The sequence below is a fragment of the Corvus kubaryi genome, unplaced genomic scaffold (genome assembly GCF_017639235.1).
Source record: "Corvus kubaryi isolate FWS band 111438036 unplaced genomic scaffold, C.kubaryi_AGA036_p1.0 37256, whole genome shotgun sequence".
Classification (NCBI taxonomy): Eukaryota; Metazoa; Chordata; class Aves; order Passeriformes; family Corvidae; genus Corvus; species Corvus kubaryi.
The window spans coordinates 8,808,897-8,819,413 of record NW_024581076.1 but is presented as its reverse complement, the minus strand read 5'-3'; the positions used below and the strand labels follow the sequence as shown (position 1 = coordinate 8,819,413).

Here is a 10,517-nt window from a genome sequence, read left to right as displayed (position 1 = left end):
CCCCCGCTTTGTTTATGTTTTTATTATGGTGACATAACCCCACGTGTCCGAGCAGAGCTGCACAACAACTGACTCTTCTGAGAGTCAGTGCTGAGAATACCCTGTCAGCTGTCCCCAGTGGCCTGGGACTGGTTCCTGCTGAACATCCCTCCCTTCCACTGAGGGATGGGAGGGATGGGATGATAAGATTCCCTTGTCATGAGTCCACGTGCTGTTTACTGTGAGCAGGAGGTATCTCAGTCTGTCTTGCTGTTTGTTTTCAGGGGACAGTTTAATTTAACTCACAGGAATTTTTTACTCATCATTAGTTCATATCTTGTCTTCCTTGTGAGCATCTCGGGTGGGAACATTCAGCACTGATTTGATGTTTCCTAGGTCCATTTCACGTAGAGAGAAATGGAAGAACTTGTCATATGCAAAGGAATAATAGCTATAACCACTTGAGCCACATCATGGGGGCCTTTATCCCTGCAAAAGCAGGTTGTTAAAACTCTTCTTGCCTTAGAAGGCTTTTCCCCCGAAACAGTGAGTACTATTGCCTAGGACCCTTTTTTTCCCCTCTATATCTCTCATTCCTTCTCAGCCATACTGCAGTTGCTTGGGAAACTGAGATTTTTGATCTAGCCTTCCAGCTAGAAAAGAGGAGCTGCTGCCAGTATGCCTCCTCTTCAGGAGGTCTTTGTTTCAACTTCATGGTCTTGAAAAAAATTATATCCTCCTCAGAATAAGAGGGAAAGATACCTGCTATGTGATCTCATACACGAGTGAGGATGTTGAGTGGTATTTTCCTGTTGTGGACAGTTTAGTGAATGTAGCAGGGAAGCAGGCCACTCTTGTAGGAAAGCCCAGGAGCTGTTTGTTATGGAGACTGTGCCCAGATTTTCTTTATCTTTGGTAAGAACTGCTTTCCTTTTTCCTTTCTGTACATACTTAAAAAAATAGAGCCAAAGTTGTAGTACAGAGAGGAAAAGGTTATGCACCTCACAGGGCAAGAAGTTTAAACTGCCAGGCTGAAAGGCTTCTGGTAGCAATGGCTAACAGAAGATTGCTTTGCCTACTTTGATATCACATCCAAGCAATGCTCTGCAATAAAAGCTAATCCAGCTATGGCCACGAAGTGAGAAAACTGGCATTTGCCAACAGGACAATCTCTTTCTATGGTCCAGTTCTGCTGTGGCAAAGCTGCCACTGACTCCAATATGAACTGGCAGAGGTTGTTAATCTCTTAATTGTAAGGAAATAGAAAGTGTTTCTTAAACAAGTCTTCCTTTTTTTTTTTTTAAGATTAACATTTTTCAGGTGTTTGTGCAGTCTTTTATATAACTGTGGTAGTGTTTTCACTGATCTGAATGCAAAACATGTCTTTCCATTGTTTTTCATCTTAACAAGCTGCACTCCTGCACATAACTCCAGTGCTCAGCATGTTTAAATTACAGCTAACACAATCACTGCCTTCCTTAATTTAACTCTTGATGGCAAAAACAGGACCAGATTCTTTCCAGAGCTCTAAACCCCCTGCTTATTTTGTCATTGTTCATGTTTTTGATATGGTAACTAATGAAGCCTCCCTTTAATTATTGCACAGCCACATTTTAAATGTGTCATTAGGGAGAAGGTATGTGGGGACTGAATGGTAAGATCTTTAACAGCTTTTTATTATTTTGGATGATGTTGCATCAAAACAGTTGCTAAATCAGTATCAGGTTGTTTCCATGGGCTTTTTATGCAGATGCATTGGAAGCTTTGAACATAATGTGCTCGTAAAAGAAAATTGGTTATATCTGCTTTGAATTAAGGCTGACCTTAAAATGTGATTCTCGGTTAATGACAGCAGGGGGGAAGGTGTGTCCCAACTCACCTGCACCCTGTGGACTGGGGGAGCAAGGCACCCTAAGTCACCGGCAGAATTTGCTGTCTGATCTTGCCATGTGGTGCCAGCAGAGGGGTGCAAGGTGTTGCCATGTGGAGGTGTCAGCCCTGGACAGCAGCAGGAAAAGGCAGGGTGGGGGTGCTGTGCTGGGGTGGGAGTGCTGATAGGGCATCTGGGAGATGGGATGAAAGCCTTGTGGAAAAAGAAAGTTGTGCATATGCCTAAAAAATCTGTATCCTTTTTTTCTTGCACTGTTGCTTGCTGGGGTTGCTGTGTTACACTGGGTTAGGAGCCAGCGTGAGTTCGGGCGTACTGAAGCCAGCACTCCTGCAGGTGGACTACTGTGTGACTGCTCTCAGCCACACCTGAGCAGTGCCCAGTGTCTTGGTTTCTAAAGGCAGTTTCAGCACAGAAGCATCCACAAGTCCCCTGTAGCCCATCACTGTGGCATCTCACTGCTCTCCCATCCTCATTTTGCCAGGAAGATGCAAAGACCCAAGCCATAGGCAGAGTGGTGAGCTCTGACTGCTCCCTTGCAGCAGGAGGAGGAGAAGTGGGGAGGGAGTGTAAGACACATTGTGCAGCAGCACCAACAAGTACTAAGCAACATCATCCTGCATTTCAAAAGGGGGAGCAAGACTAAAGTGGTTGCTTTTTCATAAAATTAAAATAAATCCTCTGCCATGAGTGAAATTGTAATTTGTCTATGTAATATAGATAATATCTCATTCCACCAGTATTCTCTCTGAAATCAGTGGATCTGTTAGTGCTGTTGGTTTTTATTGAGTGAAGAGCCCATAACTTGGCTCCATCTGAATTTTCCCTGCTCTGTTTTTTAATAGACTGTCTCAGAAAAGTTCTGGTGGTGAAGCTTGGGGTCCTGTTAAAATGGGGGATGAAGTATGAAGGTATGAATACGGGTGATGGAAAATACAGATTCAATAAACCCAGAAAATACAGCATGGCTTTAGACTTTTATGACAACCCAACTCTGCTTAAACATCCTGGTGTGCCTGAGGAAAGGGTAGCAGGGACTGCATCGGACAAACCAACTCAGTGTTTCCTGCATGCTGAAGGGGACACGTGTGTCCTGTTAGAAGTCACTCAGCCTGTTTCTATAGGATGAGATATAGCTGACAGATCATGGTTAATTACAATATTTCCTTGTATTTTTTGTGTCAGCCACCTCCTGTAAAGTAGCATACGACCTATTTGAGATAACGAGTGAGTAAAGCCAGAACTCCCCACTCTTCTCATCTAAAAGGTTTGGTAATAATCCGGTGAGTCTGGGTGCACCAACTTTTTCATAATGAAAGCTCACAACATTCCAAGGGGTGTTTTTATAACAGACTGTTAGACACACTCTGCTCCTTTCCACCTCTACAAACTTTGATGAGTACATGTCTCCTCGAATCACTGTATTCTTAATGTATTTACAACCTAACTGATAGCAATAGGTGTCTTTCTTCCCGGGCAGTTCACAAGGATATACTAATCAGTGTTTGTTATATTTTTAATTCTGTAAATATTTATTTTGGTACTCTCTGTATTTATTAGCACTGATTCTGGTGTTTGCTTACGTGTCACTGTAAATGTTGATGGTTTCAATAGTCTTGCTTCTAATGAATGTAAGGAACTCAGACTAACTGCACTTTTCTTCCATTCAAAAATCTTAACAGTGAAAAATATTCCCACTGTCATGTGTTATAATGAAAACAGTCAATAAAATCAGTTGTCACTTTTCATCGATGAATGTGAAGGTTGCTTTTTGATGTTCAAGTTAGAGCCAATCTATTCAGTGCACTGGAAAATACTAGGCTTTTCAAAGCAAGACATTAGGGAGTTATGTCTCCAAAACAGCATAAAAGAGAATATCTGGGCATGTGTGCAATTTCATTTTCATGTAGAAATGCTTTTAGCAGTTTTACTAATAACATCATAGAAGAGCGAAACTTAATTTGTTACTTAAAGGAGGATTTTCAGAAATGAGAGTTTTGGTCTTCTGGTCTTCTGTTTCATCAGCATGTGGTTTTTGTTTGGTTTTGGATTTTTTTTCCTTTAAACCACTTACACAATGAAATGGACTGAGTTTCATTTTGTTTTTCAAATCAACTTTGTTTTCTGATTTTCCTGGTTGAGAAGCAAGCAGGGAATCTTGTTCTTTTGGCACAAATTGACTTTGGAGTTGCAGTTTTGGCGTGACGGCTAGAAAATGCAGTCTGCAGTAAGCTACATTTCCCACCTTTAAAAGTCACTTCCTTTCTATGACTATTAAATTACATTTATTGGAACCTCTGGTTTGCAACTTTCTCTAAATTTTTTGCAAGTTGAACATGCATAAAGCATCTGCTTTCGAGTTGAGTTTTAATCCTTATGTTTATTTACTTCGCTGAGCTTAGTAGCACTGCCTAGTTAAAGGTTCTCCCATGGAATATACTGAGCCAGCCAGAGTGAGAACTGGAATAAAATCTGCTCAATAGTTTTCAAAGAACAACAAAGCAAAAGGCATGAAAAGTTCATTAATGCTAGTTAGGAGCAGGACATGGTGACACAATCGATCCTATGCTCACAAAAGCGTAACTCCTCTTTCCAGTAGTTGGAATGAGGCTGAAGAAATGTTTTCCCAGTGGTTTAGTGCACAAACAGTTTTGCATTCAGGCCCTCTCAGTCTGAGTCCGCTATTGCACGTTCCTGTCTTTTATCCCATGCATCTGAAAGCAGAAGAGTTTAATTTCTCTGCCAGAGAAGGTTTAAATTCTCTGCCACACAGATTGCCTAGTGATTGCCTCGCTTGAGTCCAAGTATAGGTACTGGCATATTGGGGAACAAAGGGGTTTCAATGAAGTGTGGGGCAAATGTATGGCAACCTCATGAACCTTGATAACTGTAGATCTGCATGATGCAGCTGTTAACACCTTCCACAAACCCAGATGACTGTAAACTGGCGGATCCAATGTGACAGAAAAAAATTGAAAAATCTCCTGAAACCAGACTTGGCCCAAGTATTCTTTTTGAAATCAAAATGAATTTTCTAATATTGAGCTAAAAGTCCCTTCCTGATTCAAACCAAAATCGATCATTCCCAACAGTACATCTCTACGACTTTCAAGGCCACCTTACTGGAAAAGTGTTTGCAATGGGAGTGAGGACCTGGAAATCTCTCTGTGACCTATACATTGAAGGTGAATGTTCCATCCAAAATCTATCAAGCAACAAAGAGAAGATAATATTCTTGACTCTGAATAATTGGTAAGGAGTGTTGGCAAGTGTAATGGACCAGTCAACTGACCATGAGTGAGTACTAGTCTAATTTTAAATCCTTTCCTTTGAATCATGGTATTTTTGCCTTTCAAAGTCATTGTACAGGAGTTGTTTACTAGGAGCTCACATTGAGCAGATGCCTGCTCCTACCTACCACATTGCACATCTGCTTCCAATTAAAACCATTCCACAGTGCCCTGAGGGGGATGGGGAGGAGGCTCCAAAATTCTTCAAAGGGTTATTTCAGCAGCCATGGATGCTCCTATGGCAGCTGAGGACCAAGAAACTGCTTCATCTCTAATGACATCCCTGTTTATGCTCTGCAAAGACCCTTAGCACTTGGATCAGGTATTCACTTAGACCTTGGGAACAGGAGGTCTCCTGTTCTGACTAATGAAGGAGACTTGTCCTTGATCATTATGTGTATATTTTCCAGCTTAAGACAAATGCAATGAGTCTCTTAAGTACAATTCCCTGCAGCTACTCCAAAGACTAACAAATTACCCATGCTGAGGCTTCATCCTTATGCAAAGTCCCTTCACAAAGTGCCTCTGTACAGCACTCCCATGTGAATGCCAGGGGAGAGGTGACCTAGAGCCAAGGGTGCCACCAGAGAGGGGAGGGAGGGCTTGTGCCTTCTGATGGAGCACTGTCCTGGAGCAGGGTGGTGCGGGTCCTTCTTCCACTGCTTCCTTTCCTGACTTAGAGAAGTCTGCAGGTGCCACATTTTAAAGTCAGATCCACAAAATCAGCTGCACCCAGCGGTGTTGCTGCTCAGAACCTGTGGTCTGAAGTTTTATGATCAAATTTCACTATCATTTAAGTGCTTGCACTGAGCAGGCTCAAAAGCATTGCATGGCTGGGTCTGCTGTCCCATGTGTCACAGTGGGAGTCGCGGATGGCTCTTCCTCTGGCCTCATCACCCTTCTGTTGGTGTCACTTGAAACCCTTAAGTCCCTTGGACAGAGAAGAGACTTGAATAAAGATTCTCCAGCGTCTTGAATGAGCAGAGTACCTCTGAAAAAGAGAGAACCTCTGAAAAAATTGAATACCAGAGCCTGGGTAGAATCGTGGAGGTGGTGGGAGAGGCTGAGGCTGTGAAACCTGGGGCAGCCAGAAGCCTTGCAGGCAGCAGTGTCCTCTTTTGCTTCACAGGGAGATGGTTGCCTCCAGGACACCAATGTGGCTCAACGTGCTTCAAGAGCATATTCAGTTGTAGGCTAGCGTGGGAACAAATGGTGCTGAGCTCCTTGCATGGAGCTAGGAACATCCAGGGTGATATGTGGAATGCAAAGAAAGCAAAAATCCCATGACCAAACAGTTTTTTAAGGACAGAGATTATGTATGTCATGTAAAGCAAATCTGTCCCACTCCTGTCCGGCTTCATTTGTTCACCTGAAAAGACAAAAACACAGCCTAATTTTACAAGGAAATCCATTTGAATAAATAAAGGCAAATGCATCTTAGTAAATATGAGTAGGGAAAAACCTCCTTTTGATTATGGTTGTGAAGACACTGATCACAATCTAAAGAGGACATGAAAAAATCATCTGCTCTACTAAAGTAATGTAGAGGATCAGAAAAATGTTGAAAACAATCAAAAGGATTGTTCTGAGTATTTCTTAAGGAAAAGTAAAGACAGATAAGAATTTAGCTAGTCTTGGTCTATGTTTACACTTGGGATATATTGAATCTACATCCGTCTTTTCCTGACTTTCTACCTTTCACATTCTGCACTAATAGAGTTTGTTTACTGACAGATAACAAATTTCACAAAAATGCAGCACTTATAGCGAAGAAATCACTCCTGCTACTCTTTTGCTTATAGATGTCTTTTTTTCCCCTGTTAACTAATTAAGTTTTTGATCCTCCCAATTAGACCACATCCAGTCATTATCATGCCAGATTTAGTGTCTGATTACGCAGCTGCTTCGTCTGAACAGCCTCATTCAAATCAGTAAGAAATGCTCCTATGCAGCAACTGCAGAAATGGTGCCTGCATCCTTTTCTGAGCTGCCTATTGCTGCTTTCTTGGGGGCTTAACACATTTATGTCTATCATCACTACATGCTGTTAAATTTGCCTGTTTTTTTTCCTAGGGTCTGACAGAAAATAACATAAATACACATGTTTTATGGAAAAACAGTAGGACGAGATTACAGAGACAAGTTAATCTTGATTCTTTCTCAAGATGTAACGTATTCAGACCGATTTAAAATAAATGACTGTATCGGAAAACAAACCAGACATCAGAGCACAAGCATAAAGGCAAATGCCAGCCCCTGGCTCTGACACGACCAGGGTCCTCAGTCCGAGCTATGAAACCTTACATTTCTGCCTCAGCGCAGGCAAACACACAGCACTATTTATAGCACAGCCTTTTCCTACCCTTCTGGTAGAATAGGCTTCATAGGAGGATTTACATGACTAACCAAAAGCAAAAGCCTTTTGTCCTTCATTTCCATAAGAGAAGGCCAGTGTTAAGCTGGTGTTCCTTGGGCTGAATTACAGAAAATATCAGTTACTAGAAAACCAGTTACTAATTCAAAGGCATCTGTTACCATGGCATAGGCCTTCTCTTCCCTTTTCATGCCCCAGATTTAGCACCAATGATGGGAGCTTAGAGAAAGCTCAAAAAGAACAGTTCTTACCTCTGAAAAAAAACATAGTCGAGGAAGACCACATGTTTTCATGGCAACTAAGGAGTAAAGGGTTAAGACCTAGGAGATGGCTCTGAACCAATAAACAGCACAAAAGACTCCTATTAGCAAATCAAGAGCCCAATGTGTTCTCATTTCCCCCCTTGTATCTTCAATTAAACCCTTTGGGCCACAAAGTTACTGTTCCTGCCAAGGACAACAATCAGCACGGGTGATTATTTTAGATTCTGCTACATACCCTGAAGTCTTGGGAAAATGAAAACCAACCTTCCTTTCACCCTCTGATCCGATTTCCAGGGCAGGGCAGGCCCATCAGCTACTCCCCATCCTTTCATCATGCAGTGCCAGCTGTGAGCACCCAGGCTCCCCCCTGAGATGTGACTTTCTCACAGTTGCCTGCCTCTTCCTGCCTTCCAGATGGCAGCAGGGTTCTTAACAAGCTCCCCAATTTCTCTTTCCCCCTTGGGACTCCATTTCAGTGTTATCTTGTCACATCTGTTTTTTTCCAGTTGGATGATGTGCAGGAGCACGAGTTATGCTTCCTCCAGAGGTTACCAACCTGCAGCTCCCATGGCCTGCCAGACCTCCCCTCTGCAGAAGTGCTCCCATGCAGTAAGGATCGCTAATGCTCTGCTGTGCCCCAGCTGCCAGCAGAGGTAAGGAGCACTTTGCTGAGGTTTGTAGGCTGCTTGTTTCCTTGTCTTGTTCTGCATCACTGAACTTACTCTTTCCTCCCTAGGGCTTTTCTGCAGGGCTTCTCCAGGCTCCCCGGTGCTGTTGTGGGGCTGTTTAACATGGCTCAGGAAGGAGAATGGCTGCAGAACAGGGCAGAGAATTGGAGTCAGGCTGTGATATCCTTTCACAGATGTCCTCCTGTGACCTTCAGTGCAGAACCACACCCCTTTGCTTTTTCCACATCTAAATGGGGATTGTCAGCCTTCCAGGGGAGAGGTTTCATGTGGCCAAATTCTTCAAATTTTGTGCCACTGCAAGTGATTTATTTAGGATGTCTTCATACTCTGCTGTGGACCGCCAGTGGAGAGCCTCTCCAGGTTGTGTGTGCTGGAGCCACAGCCCCACGGTGCCAACACACCAGACAGAAGGAAGGCATGGGCATCTGAAGAAACTGAGCCCAACCTGAGGAAATGTGTGCAGGTGGAAAAGGCACTTGCAGGACCAAAGAACACCTGAGTTTTAGTCCTGCTTCTCCCACTCTCCTACTGCCTGCTTGCATGTGAACCAACCTCCCTCCTTGCTGGGCATTTGCACAGTGTAAATGTCACTTGTTGGAATGTCTTCTGCTCCAGCTACTCAAGCGTGGTGCAGGAGAGCAGCCCAGTTAGTGTCTGCTGTTTCTGTCCAAGCTTGTGCTAACTCCAGGGACCGCTCTCCTCCATGACTCAAAGGTTTGACGCAAGTTAGCTCCATGATACTCTTCATCTGGAGAGCTCCAGGGGCGACATGTGTGGTACGTTCCCAGCTCTCACCTTCCCCTGCTGCAGCTGTGACCAGTGCCTTTGGAGTGGCTTTTACAGCACACTTCCACCGAGGACCCGTGACATGGGTCCCCCACGAGAAGGGCTTGTGTGCTGCACAGGCACTCTGGCTCTCAGGCTCTGACCCCGCTCTTGGTGGTTACAGGTGCGAGCTTCACAAGTTGCTCAGGCTGGGAGAGGATCAGCTCTCTGCAGAGGGTTTTTGAACCCCTTGTGTGTTAGACAAGCTACAGTGCTTACAAGGCATAACTTCAACCACTGTACAATTTATAATTTCCTTTAATTTCTTGAAGCACTCTAATTTTTACACTGTTGTGAAAGGATCTTTGTTTACAATGATTGCAAAGGGTAATATTTCCAGCATGGGTAACCATGGCAATGAATAATTCTATTCTTAGGAACTGTGCCAGCTGCACTAAGGCCTTATAGTAGTACTCAAGCAGTTTGCTAATGAGAGAATTCTTGTTTATTGTAGGAGGACATTTTCCTGTGTCCACACGTTAGCCTGTAGTTTCTTAAAAGCACATTCTTTATCAGTAATACATGGAAAAAAACCCCTTCAAACCAAAACAAGCTCTGTTACACAGCTCCTCTCGCAAGTAACGTTTTCATGCATTTTTTTTCCTTTGGAAACTGTATTACAAGATATATTTTTTAAGGAAATCTATGGTATGCAATAGTATGCTTTGTTTTTACTACCACCTTCTACAACAAGAATGAGCTTAGGATGCTCTAGAGTGGCTGTTTCTTGCACAAAAACACAACACCTGTAAATTGACCCAAAGACATACGGGTTTTATCTAGAGGAAGGACTCCAACTATTTTAAAACACTAGTTTTATACATAATTTTATTTGACTAAAGAAAAATTTTATATTATATTACTTATTAAAACATAAATTACACCTTGGAGTCGAATTATAAAATATTGTTCTTATACATGTGTGAACAGGATTCCTATGTTTGTAAAAAAGTGCACAAAATAAGTAAAATATTTTTTGCATGTTTTACGATTTAAGTGCAATTTAAATTATTCTAAAAATAAATGTTCCAAATGGAATACTTTTTTAGCTTATATGGTTTAGAGTACGTTCAGTAGAAACCCTTAAGGAATAGCTAAACTGCAGTTCCTGTCATTCCATGAAAATGGTCTCAGAGTACAAAAGCAACCAGGTGGAATAATGCATCCTCTCCTGTTTTCAGAAAAACATTACCAACAATACCAAGTCTC

At 42.6% G+C, this 10,517-nt stretch overlaps 1 protein-coding gene across 1 annotated transcript in view; it reads left to right on the top strand.

The window, feature by feature from the left end:
• Positions 1-10,208, top strand: part of AMER2 (APC membrane recruitment protein 2) — a 17,062-nt gene extending 6,854 nt beyond the window's left edge. The window contains exons 2-4 of the transcript XR_006015342.1: positions 4,960-5,164; positions 8,301-8,447; positions 8,531-10,208. The gene's annotated coding sequence lies outside the window, so the exon portion shown is untranslated. The remainder of the gene's footprint in view (positions 1-4,959; positions 5,165-8,300; positions 8,448-8,530) is intronic.
• Positions 10,209-10,517: the final 309 nt, after the last annotated feature.